The sequence below is a fragment of the Ursus arctos genome, chromosome X (genome assembly GCF_023065955.2).
Source record: "Ursus arctos isolate Adak ecotype North America chromosome X, UrsArc2.0, whole genome shotgun sequence".
Lineage (NCBI taxonomy): Eukaryota > Metazoa > Chordata > Mammalia > Carnivora > Ursidae > Ursus > Ursus arctos.
In genome coordinates, this window is record NC_079873.1 from 37,347,029 (window position 1) to 37,363,982 (window position 16,954).

Sequence of the window (16,954 nt, forward strand, 5' to 3'; positions counted from 1 at the left end):
GGCTACCTCACAAGATTCAAAGATAACGCAAGTAAAAAAAAAAAGAAATAAATTTTTAAAGTAGGCTCCACACCCAGCATGGAGCCCAAGGTGGGGCTTGAACTCACAACCCTGAGATCAAGACCTGAGCTGAGATCATGAGTCAGACACTTAACTGACAGAGCCACCCAAGTGCTCTGCAAAAAATTTCTTTAGGCGTGCCTGGGTGGCGCAGCGGTTAAGCGTCTGCCTTTGGCTCAGGGCGTGATCCCGGCGTTCTGGGATCGAGCCCCACATCAGGCTCCTCTGCTATGAGCCTGCTTCTTCCTCTCCCACTCCCCCTGCTTGTGTTCCCTCTCTCGCTGGCTATCTCTATCTCTGTAGAATAAATAAATTTTAAAAATCTTTAAAAAAATTTCTTTAACCATAAAGAGCTATACACTTTTTTCAGTGATTATATATTCCAACCTCTCCATTTTACAGATGATAAGACTGAAGCCCAGAGATGTTAAATAACTTGCCCCGTTAGTGGTAAAGATTGACTTTGAACCCGGTCTGTAGCCCACTGTCCTCTCATTCCTTCTATTAATCTGAACTGCAGCAGGTAATTTGTAGATTTCTGGAGGCTCTGCTTCCCCACACTCCATTAATTTGGGATTCAATGTGACCTTTTCCTTAGGGCCCTCCACCACACTCACACACATACATGCAATCATTCACACACATACATGCAATCATTCACACAGATCTCATGGTTGAAGAAACGGAAGGGAAGGCACTATTTACTCTTTTACGAATTCATTTATTCAACAGATATTTAGTGACTACGTACTAGGTTCCGGGCCCCGTTCTAAGCTCTGAGGATATAACAGTAAACAAAACAGATGGAAACCCCATGCCCTCATGGACGTTGCATTCTTGTGGGAAAAAGATATCATAAACAAATACACAAAATATTTAACACAGAAGGTGGTGGAAAATGCTATAGTGAAAAACAAACCAGGAAAGGGGCATAAGGAGTGTGATGGGGGAGAGAGAGAAAGTTGAAATTTTATTTTATTTTTTTTTATTTTTATTTTTTTTTAAAGATTTTATTTATTTATCTGACAGAGACAGAGACAGCCAGCGAGAGAGGGAACACAAGCAGGGGGAGTGGGAGAGGAAGAAGCAGGCTCATAGCGGAGGAGCCTGATATGGGGCTCGATCCCGTAACGCCGGGATCACGCCCTGAGCCGAAGGCAGACGCTTAACCGCTGTGCCACCCAGGCGCCCCGAAAGTTGAAATTTTAAATAGAATGATCAGAGGGGCACCTGGGTGGGTCAGTCGGTTAAGGGTCTGCCTTGTGCTCAGGTCGTGATGTCAGGGTCCTGGGATAAAGTCTCGCATTGGGCTCCCTGCTCGGCTGGGAGTCTGCTTCTCCCTCTCCTGCCCCTCCTACCCCCCCACCCCAGCTTGTGCACGCGTGCTCTCTCTCTAATAAATAAATAAAGTCAAATAAATAAATAAATAAATAAATAGAATGATCAGAGAAGTCTTCCCGGAGATGACATTTGAGCAAAGACCTAAAAGAGATGAAGTGTCAAATGACTACTGGGAGAAGGGCATTCTTGGCAGAAAAAACCAGCCAGGGGCGCCTGGGTGGCGCAGTCGTTAAGCGTCTGCCTTCGGCTCAGGGTGTGATCCCAGCATTCTGGGATCGAGCCCCACATCAGGCTCCTCCTCTACGAGCCTGCTTCTTCCTCTCCCACTCGCCCTGCTTGTGTTCCCTCTCTCGCTGGCTGTCTCTCTCTTTGTCAAATAAATAAATAAAATCTTAAAAAAAAAAGAAAAAGAAAAAGAAAAAACTAGCCAGTAAAAAACGAGAAGCCAGCCTCGCCCATTCTAGGAGCAGTGAGGAGCCAGAGTGGTGAGAACAGAATGAACCAGGGGAAGATTAGCAAAGTACGGCTGAGAGGTGAAAGGAATATCATTCTATAGGCCCTTACGGGCCACAGTAAGCAATCTGGCTTTTAATCTGAATGACAGGGGAGCTATCGGAGGGGCTAGAGCTGAGGACTGACTTCCACTTCCCTCTCACTCCTGTCTGTCTTCTCCCTCCAGCACCCCCCATTCAAAGGCTCAGGATGAGAGTGTCAAGTCAGTGGGTCCTAGTGGGAAGCTGAGGAACCCCTTCTCCTTTCACTGGGATACCTGCCCTTTAAATCTGGCTTTCTTGGTGGGAAAAAAAAAAAGGAATTGGGGAACGCTTGAGAATCTGGGGGAAGTGCTTTCCAAGACCTCTGTAGGTTGCCTAAAATGTCTTTGCAGAACAGGAAGTAAAGAAAAGTAAGAGATAGGAGGTTAGGAGAGAGAGCTGACCCCGGGGGCTTTGAGGAAGTTAAGAAACAGAGGGTGGGGGCGCCTGGGTGGCACAGCAGTTGGGTGTCTGCCTTCGGCTCAGGGCGTGATCCTGGCGTTATGGGATCGAGCCCCACATCAGGCTCCTCTGCTATGAGCCTGCGTCTTCCTCTCCCACTCCCCCTGCTTGTGTTCCTTCTCTCGCTGGCTGTCTCTCTCTCTGTCAAATAAATAAATAAAATCTTTAAAAAAAAAAAAAAAGAAACAGAGGGTGATCACACAGGGAGAGGAAGTAGGAGGGCTAGAACACAAGTAGAGACTCCTTACACAGTGCTCCCAGTGCCATTGTTTACTGTTGAGATAGCAGTACACAAAATATTCAGAAAATCCAAAATAGCTAAGTGGTACTACATCACACTAAGAAGTTCCTGTGCAGCCAGGGAAACCATGAACAAAATGAAAAGCAACCTACCGAACGGGAGAAAATATTTGCAAATCATGTAATTGACAGAGGGTTAATATCCAAAATATACAAAGAACTCCTACAACTCAATAGCAGACAAAAACAAAACCAAAAACCAAAAACCAAAAAAACCCACAAAAAACAAACAAAAACCCCCCAAACAATCCAATTGAAAAATGGGCAAAGGAACTGAATAGACCTTTTTCCAAAGACATACAGATGACCCAACAGGTGCATGAAAAGGTGCTCAACATAATTAGTCACCAGGGAGATGGAAATCAAAACCACAATGGGATAGCACCTCCCACCTGTCAGAACGGCTGCCATCGGAAAGATAAGAAATAACAAGTGTCCGCGAGGATGTGGTCCCCCTCATGTACTGTTGGTGGGAAAGTAAATTAGTGCAGCCCCTGTGGCAAACAGTAAGGAGGGTCCTCCAAAAATTAAAGGTAGAGTTATTCTGTGACCCAGCAATTCTGCTTCTGGGTGTATATCTGAAAGAAAGCAAATCGAAGCCATATCCATACCCCCACGTTCAGTATTGCAGTATTTGCAGTATTATTTTTTATATGTATTTTTATATTTTATATTTTTTATATTTTTTATTTTCTATTTTTTATAATTGCAGTATTATTTACCATAGCCAAGACGTAGAAACAACCTAAGTGTCCAGCGATGGACAAATGGATAAAGACAATGTGTCCTTCCATTTCTAACAGCGTGGATGAAACTTGAGGGCATTATGCTAAGTGCAATAAGTCAGACGGAGAAAGGTAAATACCGTATGATCTCACTGAGATGTGAAATCTAAAAAAACCAAACTCACAGATGCAGAGAACAGATTGATGATCGCCAGAGGCATGGGAGTCAGGGGTGGGGGAAATGGATGAAAGTAGTCCAAAGGTACAAACTTCCAATTATAAGATAAATAAATTCTGGGGATGTCATGTACAGCATGGTGACTATAGTTAACAATAGTGTATATTTATGAGTTGCTAAGAGCGTAAATCTTAAAAGTTCTCCTCATAACAAAAAAATTATCACTATGTTGGGTGATGGACGCGAATTGAATTTATTGTGGTGATCGTTTCATAATATATACAAAGATCCATCATTTTGCGGCACAGCTGAAACCAATACATACTATATGTCAATTATATCTCAATTAAATTGGGGAAAAATTAAAAATTTCTGTTTATGGAAAGGAAGAAAAGGAAGGAAGGGGAAAGGAAGAGAAAGAAAAGAGAGAGAGGGGGGCGCCTGGGTGGCACGGCAGTTAAGCGTCTGCCTTCGGCTCAGGGCGTGATCCCGGCGTTCTGGGATCGAGCCCCGCATTAGTCTCCTCCGCTATGGGCCTGCTTCTTCCTCTCCCACTCCCCCTGCTTGTGTTCCCTCTCTCGCTGGCTGTCTCTATCTCTGTCGAATAAGTAAATAAAATCTTAAAAAAAAAAAAGAAAAAAAAGAGAGAGAGAAAAAAAGAAAGGAAGGAGGAAGGGAGGAAAGGAAAGAAAGAAAAGAGAAAGAGAGGTAAAACCCATGCCCTTGTGGACTTTACATTCTAATGGGGAAAAAGATATTATAAACAAATACATGAACTATTTAGCAAGCCTACAAGTCAGGAAGATTCTGCAAGGGAAAATGAAGGCAGCCCTCCTCAGGAGGAACGATGTGGCTTTGATGAGGCAGCTGTTTATGTCGGCACATACACATTTTTCTCAAATAGGAATCAGCAAAAACAGAGATGAGTCTGGAGAGGTGTCGAGTGGTGACTGGGAGAGCAGGTCCCTTGCCCTTCCTTCTCAGCACTGCTGATTCCCCATGTGCTCCCAAGAAACTCCTTGCGTTCTGGACATTATACCTGTTCCACGATCGTCTGCGGACTATGGGCAGGACGTATTCAATGAGATGAGCCCTGAGCAGCTATGGAAGCTGAGGAGATTTCTCGCCAGGGAAGGACCACGCTGGCTCGTCCAGGGCAGCCTCCATCTAGACACAGTTGATCTTGGAACCTGGGACTCTGGCGCATGCTTCCCGTGTATCCTTGCTAACACATTGAATTTCTAGAAATCCCTCTTGCATTGAGGCTCCTGTGTCCCACACATGCTCTTGTTTCCTTCCCAAGTCCTGGACATCAGAAAACAGAGTCAGAGGGAGGAGCTCTTGCCTGTGGCCTGAGGAGCTGAGTTCCTTTTTTTTTTTTAAGATTTTATTTATTCATTTGAGAGAGAGAAAGAGCACGCAAATGCGGGAGCAGAGGAAGAGGGAGAGAGAGAAGCAGATTGCCCGCTGAGCAGGGAGCCCATTGCAGGACTCGATCCCAGGACCCTGAGATCATGACCTGAGCTGAAGGCAGATGCCCAACTGACTGAGCCACCCAGGCGCCCCGACAAAGGTCACGTTATTATCACAACAGTAGCAGTAGCCAGAGTATCATCATTTATCCCAGTTTCCTGAGCTCCAATTCCCAAAAGGTATTGTGGTGAAGAGCACGTGAAGCCCTGTACACACAGTGGGTTGTATCCCAGGAGACCAACTCCAGCCTTAAGGAACCCCAATCTCTTCTAACGGGCAGGAAGCCTGCCTGAACTTGGCTCCAGAAAGAGACAGCATCTTTATTACAGGACAGCAAACAAATCGGCCCTCCGACAATGTTAGGCCCTTTAAGCTGAAATAGGCGTTGTTGCCCCCATTCTTCAGATGAGGAAAAGTGAGGCCCTGAAGCTAATTTGCTTAGGAGGTTAGGAGGCAAGGTCGATGTGAGCCCAAAGCCTGGGCCACATCCCCAAGTCCACAGAGCAGACAACAGTCAGGCACTCACTGTGTTACACACAGAAGGTACAAACACCGGAAAGGCACAACCCTGCCTCCGAAGGACTTATATTCGGGGAGACAGAACATGGCCTCCGCATGCCTGAGAAGTACAGGGGGCCCTGGGCAGGGGGCCCAGGGTCCTAACCAACTCCAACAGGGATGGTCTTTCCTCACTGGTCTGTCTCTGTCTCTGTGTCTCTCTCTCCCGGGCAAGCATGCACATGCAAGAACAAGTTAACAAATAAAATTTCTTAGAAGTTGTTCTCTCTTTCTTTGGTGCTTGCTACCGCTTACTGCCAGAAGTCAATAAAATAAATGAAACAGTAAGTGTAAACAGCTGTCTTTTTTTCAGGGACATGTTTGCTCCCGGCTGTGATTTTTTTTTTTAATATTACATACTTACAACATAGTCTTGTTTCTGGTAAATACAGTCATTCCGCGTTGCCGTGAGGTACACATCCCCATAGTTTCTACCTTTCCATAAAAAGCGCCCTGCTCCTAGGGACTCTCCCACCGCAGCCAGCCACGGAATCTCTGGTAGGAGCTCAGAGGCAGCCACGGAAGGGGAAAGATGGTGACGCGGCAGACAGCTATGAAATGGGGAGCTGGTCCCAGGAAGCCTTAAATGCCAGAACGGATTTTGCTCTGAACAAACAGACAACTAGTGACTGTTTCGGAGCTGGGGATGATGACTTGATAAAAGTAATGTGTTCGGAAGCTGTACCTGCAACGATATAAGAGGGTGTGACCCAGACCCTGGTGCTTTTCCACCCTCACTGCACATGAGAATCGCCAAGGGAGCTTTTTAAAAATACCGATGCCCCAGCCTCACCGCAGACTGTTTAAATCTAAAGCTCTGGGAGTGTGGCCCAGGCACTAATACTTTTTCAGAGCTCCCCGGGAGAATGACCGTTAACAGGTATGGGATTTCTTTGGGCGGGGGGTGATAAACATATTCTGGAATTAGATAGTAGTGGTGGTTGTACAATTTTGTGAATATACTAAAAACCACTGTGTGGTACACCTTAAGGGGTGGATTTTATGCTACGTGAATTATATCTCGAAAGAAAGAAAAAGAGAGAGAGGGTGCGGAGAGGAAGGGAGAGAGAAAGGAAGGGGAGAGGAGGGGTGGAGAGGGGGAAAAAAGAATAAGAGAGAAGGAGTAAAAGAGAAAGAAGGCTCCTCAGCAAATTTCAACATGCAGCCAGAGTGGAAAGCCATTAGTCTAGAAAAAGGGAGACTTCTGCTATGATTCGGACCCAGAGTGCTGGGGCTGCAGGGGTGGGGTGGGGGGGTGGCAGTGGGACAAGTCCCAGGGGAAGGGGGAGCTGGGAGGAACAGCATAGAGGAAAACTGGCCAGCAGTCCAGTTGGGTTGGTTACAGAAGGTGAGGGAAAGAGAAAAGAAGGTAAAGACGTAAGCCAATGTTTTGAGCCTTGGTGATTGAAGAGACGCAGATTCGGTAGGGGGAAGGGGAAGCAGCCAGAGGTGAGCTCCACCTGGACGTGTAGAATTCATGCTGTTGCGAAGAATTCAGATGTTCAGCAAGCAAGTGGAGATTGAAATAAGAGCCCTACACTGTGAACCACGAGATGGGAAGCAGAATATACAGCAATGAGGACTGGGTGGCCCCTCAGAGGCTATATCTTATCCTGTCTGCCACCGATAGACGTGTGAGTTTAAACAAGCCACTTAACCTCTGTGCATCTGTTTCCATAAATGTGAAATGTGGTTAATGACACCTGTCCTACCTACCTCACAAAGTTGTATGAACAAAACAAACGTTAAAGGGCTTTGAAAACTATAAAGCGTTATACAAGTGTAAGGTGTAGGACATACATAAGCACGTGATTTTCAACAGAGGCACAAAAGTAATTCAACGGGGGAAAAAGTACGGTCAATAAATTGTGACAGAGCAACTAGATATCCATATAAAAAAAAATTAACCCTGACTGCCCCCTACCTCACACCATACAAATGTGAGACATGAACTTTTTCACCTTACCACCTGTGGAAACATCAAACACTCTTTAATAAATCAATGCAATCATTCATCATTAAATATTATTAATGTTGTGATTTGATTTTGCTGAGCTCAGTCAGCTGTAAACTGCTGGCTCCATAAATCGCTGCAATTACTACCGTTCTCTATTATAAAGAGGCTCATTCAAACGATGTCTTATATTGTCGCCAAGGATCTTAAACATTGATTCCTTTACCTGACTCATCAGGTTAACCAAGTATGAAATAGCAGATCAAAGGGTTAGCTACTTCTTATCAAGCAGATAAGATTAGTTTTCTGTACCTTAGCTAGGTGGGGCAGGGGTAGGGGCAAGGGGAAGAGAAATTTTCTTACAGGTGGAGCCACTGAAGTGGATCACATTAACTCTGGGTTAACATCGATAGAACCAGAGAAGAAAAACCTGTCAGTGGTTTGGCCGCAGCTGACACAGTTCTGAAGCGCAGCCTCGGAAATGCACCCGGATTTTGAGGAGGAGAGCAGCCTTCAGCCCCTGTGAGGGCTCTAGCTCCTTATCAGGAACAGAAAGAAGTATGAAGCCCCTTCTTTCCCTAATACTTCTCCAAGATGGCAGCCAGGCCTCTAGGTGGGCATCCAAGACTGCCCCTGTCCACCTCAGAGAGTTCTAGAAAGTCCCTACATACCAGAGACTAGGGAGAGTGGATCATTGGAATCATGGCTTTTGCCATTCTCTTCACTTCTGGGTAAGATTCTTCTCTCAGAGAGGACAAGGTAGGAGAAGGGGCAGAAAGAGACAGGAAGACTCAACTCAACCAGTAACTTGTTACGCGGTCAGTGAAAGTGGATTGCTAACCAATGGCAAACACTACACACTTGCGTTATGTAAGGTTTTCATTGTTATATTGTTATAACCCCCCTGCACAGGGAGTAGAGAATCAATCCCACAAAATGAGTCTTTACTTACTGCGTTCGTTTCTGAGGGCTGCCATAACAAAATATCTCACACCGCGTGGCTTCGAACAGCAGACATTTATCACCTCACAGTTCTGGAGGTTAGAAGCCTAAAATCAATGTGTCAGTAGGGCCCTGCTCCTTGTGCAACCTATAATGAATCCTCCCTCACCTCTTCCTAGTCGGGCTCCCTGCTCAGCGGGGAGCCTGCTTCTCCCTCTCCCGCTGCCCCTTCCCCCCATGTTTGTGCTCTCTCTCTCAAATAGATAAAATCTTTTTTAAAAAATTAAAAATCTAGAGGCACCTGGGTGGCTCAGTCATTAAGCATCTGCCTTCGGCTCAGGTCATGATCCCAGGGTCCTGGGATCGAGCCCCGCATCGGGCTCCCTCCTCGGCGGGAAGCCTGCTTCTCCCTCTCCCACTCCCCTTGCTTGTGTTCCCTCTCTCGCTGGTTGTCTCTCTCTCTGTCGAATAAATAAATAAAATATTTTAAAAAATTAAAAATCTAAATAAGTTCACATTCTGCCCTTATTGGGACTTCCAAAATATTTTTTCCCCTATTTTGAGAGGGAAGCGGGGTGGGGTGGGGAGGGTGTGTTTGGGGGGGGGGGGGACAATTCAACCTATAACGCAAACAAAGAACATCGGCTCATGCCAGGAACTGCACACAGGATCCACAATATATTTCCCTGCTTGGAAGGAGAAACCAAAACTCAAAATATTGTAAGCTGTTGTAAGATCCCCAAATGTTTACATTCTGGCTTTACAGAAATAATTCAAAGGCAACCTGGATATTCCACCCAGGTTGATGGCAGGGAGCACGCAGATGAAAAAGCTGACAAAGTGACATCCAAAATTAAAGGTAGCCTATTAGCAAAATAGAGCATGAAGCTGTAAGTGGTCAGTCTAGTGTCAAATCACTGTCTGGTTTAAAGCAGTTTGCTGCGTCGGCAATGCAGTAATCAAAACCATTTTCTTCATTTACGGAGAGAACAGCATCCGAGCACCTCCTAAAGCCAATCACAGAATCCTAATACTGTCGTGAGTCCACGTCATCTGATTGAACATAAAATAAGTTGTGGAGTTCATTTAGCCAGCACTACATTCAGCTGCCATCACTAGAAACGCACAGGTGTTGCGAGAGGACTATTTATTGACTCTTCGCTAATGTGAAAATTTAATCTCCAACCAATAAAATGCACCCCAATTAAATTCTTTGGGGTCCGTGCAAGTGAGTAAAACCCACCTGGATCCCATGCAAATACTCTGTGTATAATTGAATTTTTGTAAATCTAATCATAACATAAACCAAGAGTCAGCAAGCTTTATTTGTAAAAGGGCCAAATAGCAAATGTTTTACACTTCGTGGGCCAGATGCTCTCTGGCAACTCTTCAGCTCTGCTGTTGTTGCACAAAAGCAGCCACAGACAATATGCAAACAAATGGGTGGGGTGTGCGTGTTCCAATAAAACTTTATTTACAAAACTGGAGAGCAGGACAGAAAGAAGACCATGTGAAGAAGGTAGAAGACAGCCGTCTATAAGCCAAGGAGAGAGGCTTCAGAAGGAACGGAACCTGCTGACACGTGATGTTCGATTTCTAGCCTCCGGAACTATAGGAAAACTAATGTTTGTTGTGTAAAACACGCCCACACACACACACACACACAAAACCAGACAGCAGGCCAGATTTGGTCCATGGGCTGTGGTTTACTGACCCCTGGGCTATACATACTAGAAGGACACCTTATTACATAAACAAAACTTGTAAGGAGTTATTTATTACATTAAAAAGTCCTTTCTTCCCTTGTTCCCTACCCCCCATGCTTTTTTTTTTTTTTAATAAATTGAATGTAGATGATTGGATTGGAATGTAGATGATTGCTCTAACACGGTAAGCCCATACTGAATGTCATTTCCACTGGAAGGAACTTGAGCAGTGATTTTGCTTAGTCTTCTCATATGAAATAAGCCTGTGTCTAAATTACCTCAGAAACATGAGAATGTGGTGATCCACTAAGAGCTACAAGAAAGACTGGTCCGTAATTGCCTTAATAGTCCATGCTCTCAAGATAAAATTGTTTTCCCTGATATCTAACCCCAATTTCTTGCTGCTACTTAAAACCATTTCGTTTTGACCTATCTTCAAGAGAGAATGAACACCCAGCTTGTCCCCCTCCCCCCCCCCCATGTTACCCGCCTCTGGATGATAATTCGTAATGTCCGCCGGGAATAACTAAGGTTCGCTTGGCCGTAGGTAGCCTGTCCCCTCAGCCAGCTCCTTAAAGCCACAGGCGTTTTCACAGAGGGGGTGATGTCTTAGCACAACAGCTGTAATGTCGTACGCCCCCCTGCAACACTGCTACCAGGTACAGCAAGTATTAAAAACAAACTTTAAAAAACCAAAAAAACCAAAAAACAGAAAAGAGGGAGAAAGTCTAAATGGTCATGGGACTGGTTATAGTATGGTTTTAAAATATCCATTATTTAGCCAACACATTCGGCTTCCTCTGTAACACTCATGTGGGGAGCCTTGAAAATACAATTGACCTCGGAGGGAGAGCCAGCAAAATCCACTCGGAAACGCGATAGGCCACCTGTGGGATGAATGTGACAAGATTGTCACAGACGGGAATCCTCCGACCAGGCAGACAGGGTTTTCCTAGGGAGCTTCAGGGCCCCTCATCACAGGGGCACCTTCCATGTCCCAGCTACGTGTTCATATCGTCCAACATCTCTGTAAGATTTGCAAGTCCGTGTCTTAGTTGGGGTTCCTGAACAAAATACCATAGACTGGGTGGCGTGGACAAACATTAATTTCTCACAGTTCTGGAGGCTGGGAAGTCCAAGATCATGGTGCAGGCAGATTCGGTCTGAGGAGAGGCCACTTTCTGGTTTGCAGACAGCGGTCTTCTGCTCATGTGGCAGAGAGCAGAGAAAGGGAGCTCTTTGGGTTTTTGTTTTTTGGTGTTTTTAAGATTTTATTTATTTATTTATTTATTTATTTATTTATTTATTTGAGAGAGAGGGTGAGTGAGATAGAGAGAGAGAGCACACATAAGCAGGGGGAGAGGCAGAGGGACAAGCAGACTCCTCACTGAGCAGGGAGCCTGACGTGGGGCTCGATCCCAGGACCCTGAGATCATGACCTGAGCCAAAGGCAGACGCCTAACTGACTGAACCATTCAGGCGCCCCTGGGGTTTTTTAATAAGGGCACTAATCCCATCATGAGAGCTCCAGCCTCATAACCTAATCATGTCCCGCAGGTCCCGTCTCCTAATACCATCACCTTGGGGCTTAGGATTTGAATATGAATTAGGAATATGAATATGAACATATGAATATGGCAGGGACACCAACAGTCCATAGCAGTCAGATAGCATAATTACAAACAACTAAGACCGCTGTCCCTTTCCACTCCAACGTACTCTTCATCACACTTTCCCTTCTGTAGGGTGGTGCCGTGGCTGCGGACGCTCTTAAAAAAGAAATAGTCACAGCAAATTGGATTTACTTCTGAGTAAATACCCTCCCTCAAATCTAATTTTCTTTCTTTTTTTAATTTCATGTTTCTTAATAAGAGCCTTGTCTACCCCCAAACACACACACACACACACACACACACACACACACACACACCAAGATATGTCCCTGTATCCTGGTTACAATCTCAGAAAGGAAAAAGACCAAACGTGATTGTAATACATTAAATGGAGATGAAATCTACAGAACTGCACCTGTTTGGAAAAAGCACTGACACCAAAATGGGCAGAGTCAGGTTCCAGCCTAGAAAAGGAAGCCCAGAAACCCAGAATCAGGCCATGAAGTTTTTCCAACACTGACGGAGAAGAAACACACACAGCCGGGATAAACAAGCCATTGAGATTAGTCACCATGCCTCTCCTGATCCCATCTGTACCCCCCTCTTTATATAACAAGTCCTTCATCACCCCACATTCCCTCAATGAGAAGACAGTTATTCTGGCTAAGAGACACGAGTCTCACGGCGAATGAAGCAGAATACCCCCCCCAAGCTGAAAAATTAAGAAATTGGCATTCTGGGGCACCCGGGTGGCTCAGTCATTAAGCATCTGCCTTTGGCTCAGGTCATGATCCCAGGGTCCTGGGATCGAGCCCCGCATTGGGCTCGCTGCTTGGCAGGAAGCCTGCTTCTCCCTCTCCCACTATCCCTGCTTGTGTTCCCTCTCTCGCTCTCTCTCTCTGTCAAATAAATAAATAAAAGAGTTTAAAAAAAAAAACAAAGAAAGAAAGAAATTGGCATTCTGTCTCTTTTAAACATGGGTCAGCTCCCTCCGAGTGCACTCAACACTGTGACCACTAACCAAGTTGAGGTTCTGGATCCTCAAGCCTGAAACCAACCTGGGCAGCCTGCTCTGGGCAGCCAGTCAAGCCCTCAAGAGACAATCCTTTATTTTGATGTCACCGCTCTGAAACTATGGCACTTTTAGAGAAAGCGGCTAGGTGGGGAACAGGATGGACCCTAAATGGTTTTTGAATTAGAGCACCACAACCACGCCTCCTCCAGGCAGATTCCCCCCAAAGAGATTCGTAAGTTCCCCAAATGTATTCATATTGTTTTCGTTGATAAAAGAGAATCTCGAACTCTGTACAGGAAAAGAAGTTTTCTACTTGCTTATCATTGAGGCACAAGCCTGTCTGCTGTGGTTCTAAAGACGTTCTCTTTCCAGTGTTCTACCCCTTGATCAGTGCTCTCTGCTGATCACAGCTACCACGTGCCAGGTACTGAGCACTTACTATTTACAGTTCTCCCACGTGCCTCGCTAAGTAAACATTACTGCTTACGCAGAGGAGGAAACTGAATCTCAGAGAGGTTGAGAACTTGTCTGTAATTACAAAGCCCGTAGGTAGTGGTTGAGCCAAAATTAGAACGTGCTTTTCAAAGAACTCTGTGTCTCTCAAAATTGCCAGCATTTTCTAGACTCCCTTGAATCAACTAATTAGTGGGATTTCAGTCCTACCATTTATACTTAAAAAAAAAAATTAAGAACGTATCTACAATAGGTGTTATACACCCAGGAATTCACATACGACTGGCCTGGCAAAGGGGCAAAGGCACATGTAGAAATTTCTTACTTTGAAAAAAAAAAATTACTGCCACTCCGAAGCTTCAAGGGAGGAGGTCTCATTTAGATCGGAGGTTCTTGGTTTCTCTCAATATCATGGAATCTGTCGGATGCTATTAACATTCTCTACCTTGACCGGTTTCACAGACGTAGACTTACATAAAAATTCATTGAGTTGTATACTTAGGACTTGTGCTCTTTACTGTATATATGTTACACCTCACTTAAAATAAAAAGCATGGTACAGGACAGCGTGTACAGAATTTTCCGTCTGAATAAAATGGAGTAGGGAGATCTCTAGGTACATGCTTGCATGGGCATATAATGTGTTTGGAATGAGGCACAGAAATCCGGCGACAATGATTGTCTGGGGCACTGAGGGAGGGTGCAGGGTGGATAGAGACCCATGTCCATCCTCCCGCATCCGATACGTTCTTACTGTATGAGACTCTTCTCATCTATTAAAAATTATTTAAAACTCTATTTTTTAAATTAGTAAATAAATACTTTCAAGGAAAAAGAAACACAAACCCACCAAGTTCCCCGAAGCGTACCAAAATCAAGCCGGGGAGATGTCTGCATTTGCCACGCTCGGAGGGAGTACCATTGGAAAGCGGAGATTTTCAACTACAGTATTCTATGTTTCCAGCGTCAGGAGAAATGATGAGGATTTGCACTCTTTCTCTCCACGGTGGAGACGCGGGGCTAACGATGGGGGATGAGGGTGAGATTGGTGGGTACATAGAAAAGGAACGTCTCACTTGTTCAGAGGCAAACACGCATTGATAATTACCAGGAATGAATAATTGCTACTGGGTCGGGTTTTTACATTTTTGGTTTTGTCTTTCAACCCTTTGTTTTCCTTCCATTTTTGTTCTTCTCGAGTATGTGTTTATCATAGAAAGTAGACTTGAGGAATTCAGAGCAAACTCTGTTCAGATGACCTAAATTGAGATGCCACTGGGGCTAAGGAGACAATGACATACATGAAAACTACAAAAACAGATCAGCCCATGAGTCTCATTTAGACCCCTGTTCTTATTACCACGTGTCCCTCTCCTCCCTAATTCCTCAGATAGCTTGTCCATTCCGGAGGGGGACCTTGTGCGTCTGGAAAACGTTGAGCTCTTTGTCCCTTGTTATCTGCAGATTTCACACCAATTTGCAAGAAGAATCATGATTATTCTAGACTAAATGAGAAAAATGAGTTACAGAAGAAATTAAATGATGAGCACAAGATACTTTAGTAAAATACTTGCACAAGCAGAACAAGGACAGCTAAAACAAACGAAAACTTTACTTCAAGAACTTGTTTACTCTTAGTATTATTGAGCTCTCTCTTACAGTATATTGAAAGAATTTTATATTCTGCTTTGTTTCTGGGTAACAGAGACAAGTTACCCAGAATAGAGATAAGTTTACCACTTCCTAACACGAGGTTTCTCAACCTCAGCCCTACTGGCATGTTGGGCTGGATGATTCTTTGGCGGGGGTGGAGGGGTGGGGGGTGAGGGGGGTGGGAGGGTCACCCCGTGCATCTTAGGGTGTTTAACAGCTTCCCTGGCCTCTACCCACTGGATGCCAGTAACACACCCTGGTCACCACAACCAAAAATGTCTCCAGACATTGCCAAACAGCCCCTGTGGGGCAAAAGCACCCCTGGGTGAGAGCCACTGTCCTAAAGGCTGATAGCTAGACATATTCATTCCAGGAAATAACACCAGCATCCCTTATTTCCAGAAAACAGGCACGTGTATACAGCAGTGCATACATATACCCAGAGACTCCATCCTTAAAAAATAATTTTATAGGGGCGCCTGGGTGGCACAGCGGTTAAGCATCTGCCTTCGGCTCAGGGCGTGATCCTGGCATTATGGGATCAAGCCCCACATCAGGCTCCTCTGCTATGAGCTTGTTTCTTCCTCTCCCACCTCCCCCTGCTTGTGTTCCCTCTCTCACTGGCTGTCTGTATCTCTGTCGAATAAATAAATAAAATCTTTAAAAAATAATAATAATTTTATAAGCTTTTAAGGGGAAGTGTACAGATATCTGTCATTTATTTTGAAATATGTTTAAAAAATATGGTGGATCAAGCAATAGATGGATAGACATGTGATAAAAGAAGCATAATAAAATCTTTTTTTAAATGTTTTATTTATTTATTTGTCAGAAAGAGAGAGAGAGAGCACAAGCAGGGGGAGCAGCAGGCAGGGGGAGAAGCAGGCTCCCCGCTGAGCAGGGAGCCCAACGCGGAATTCGATCTCATGACCTGAGCGGAAGGCAGACGTTTAATTGACTGTGCCACCCAGGCGTCCTGCATTATAAAATCTTACTTACAGAATCTAAGTGGTACGTATCTGAGTGTTCATCCTAACATTGTCTCAACTTCTCTGTATGTTCGAAAATTTTTCATAATAAAAATGTTGGGGGGAAAGATTTCGTGCATATTTGACTATCACAGAAAATCGAGAGGCTCATTTCACTTTATTATGTTCAATAGAGATACAAGGAACATATCTCACTGTCAGTACTAACCGGGATGTTCTTTTTCCTCCCAAACCATGCTGTTAAAGCTAAGCAATCTGATCACATGAACAACCTACCTAATAGCTGTGGGAAATTCAAACTAGTGAGCGTTGACTCTAGCCGAAGGAGGACTCAGATTCACTAATTGTCCCATTTGGTAACTGAAGAAACTACGTCCCGGAGAGAGCATTCCCTGTATTTTTAAAGAACTGCTTTACACAGGAGTCTTTTTTCTCATCTTTGAGTTTCAAGGATTCTGTCATTATTATGAACATTTATTCGAAAATCTTAAACACTGGTTTCCCCCCAGAGTTTCACCACCTAATAAAGTGGGAGATGTTGAAAGATTCAAATTAAATCAGATACATCTCCTTCTGAAAACCCTTCTTACCCTTACTTATGCTAACAGTTGCCTTTAAGCATTTCATTAGACCACAATTCAGCCAATGTTTATTGAAACTATCATATGTCAGGAACCATGGGTACAATATGGACCCTAAGAGCATGGTGATTTGTAGAGAGTTATACCAACGTGAAATGTGTTGTTGTGTCATCGTAAGACTTTTGGAATCAGATGACTCCACAGGTACAGGCTAGGGTCTTTGAGTTTAGTATTGTGCTTTTTACAAAAGCAGACACAGAATGAAAGATGCTCAAAATCGTAAGTCATCAGAGAAATGCAAATTAAAACCACCATAAGGTACTACTATACCCCGCACTAGAATGTCTAGAATTCAAACACCTGTTAATTTGAGGTGTTGGAAAGGATGCAGCATGACTGGAACACTCAGGCATTGCGG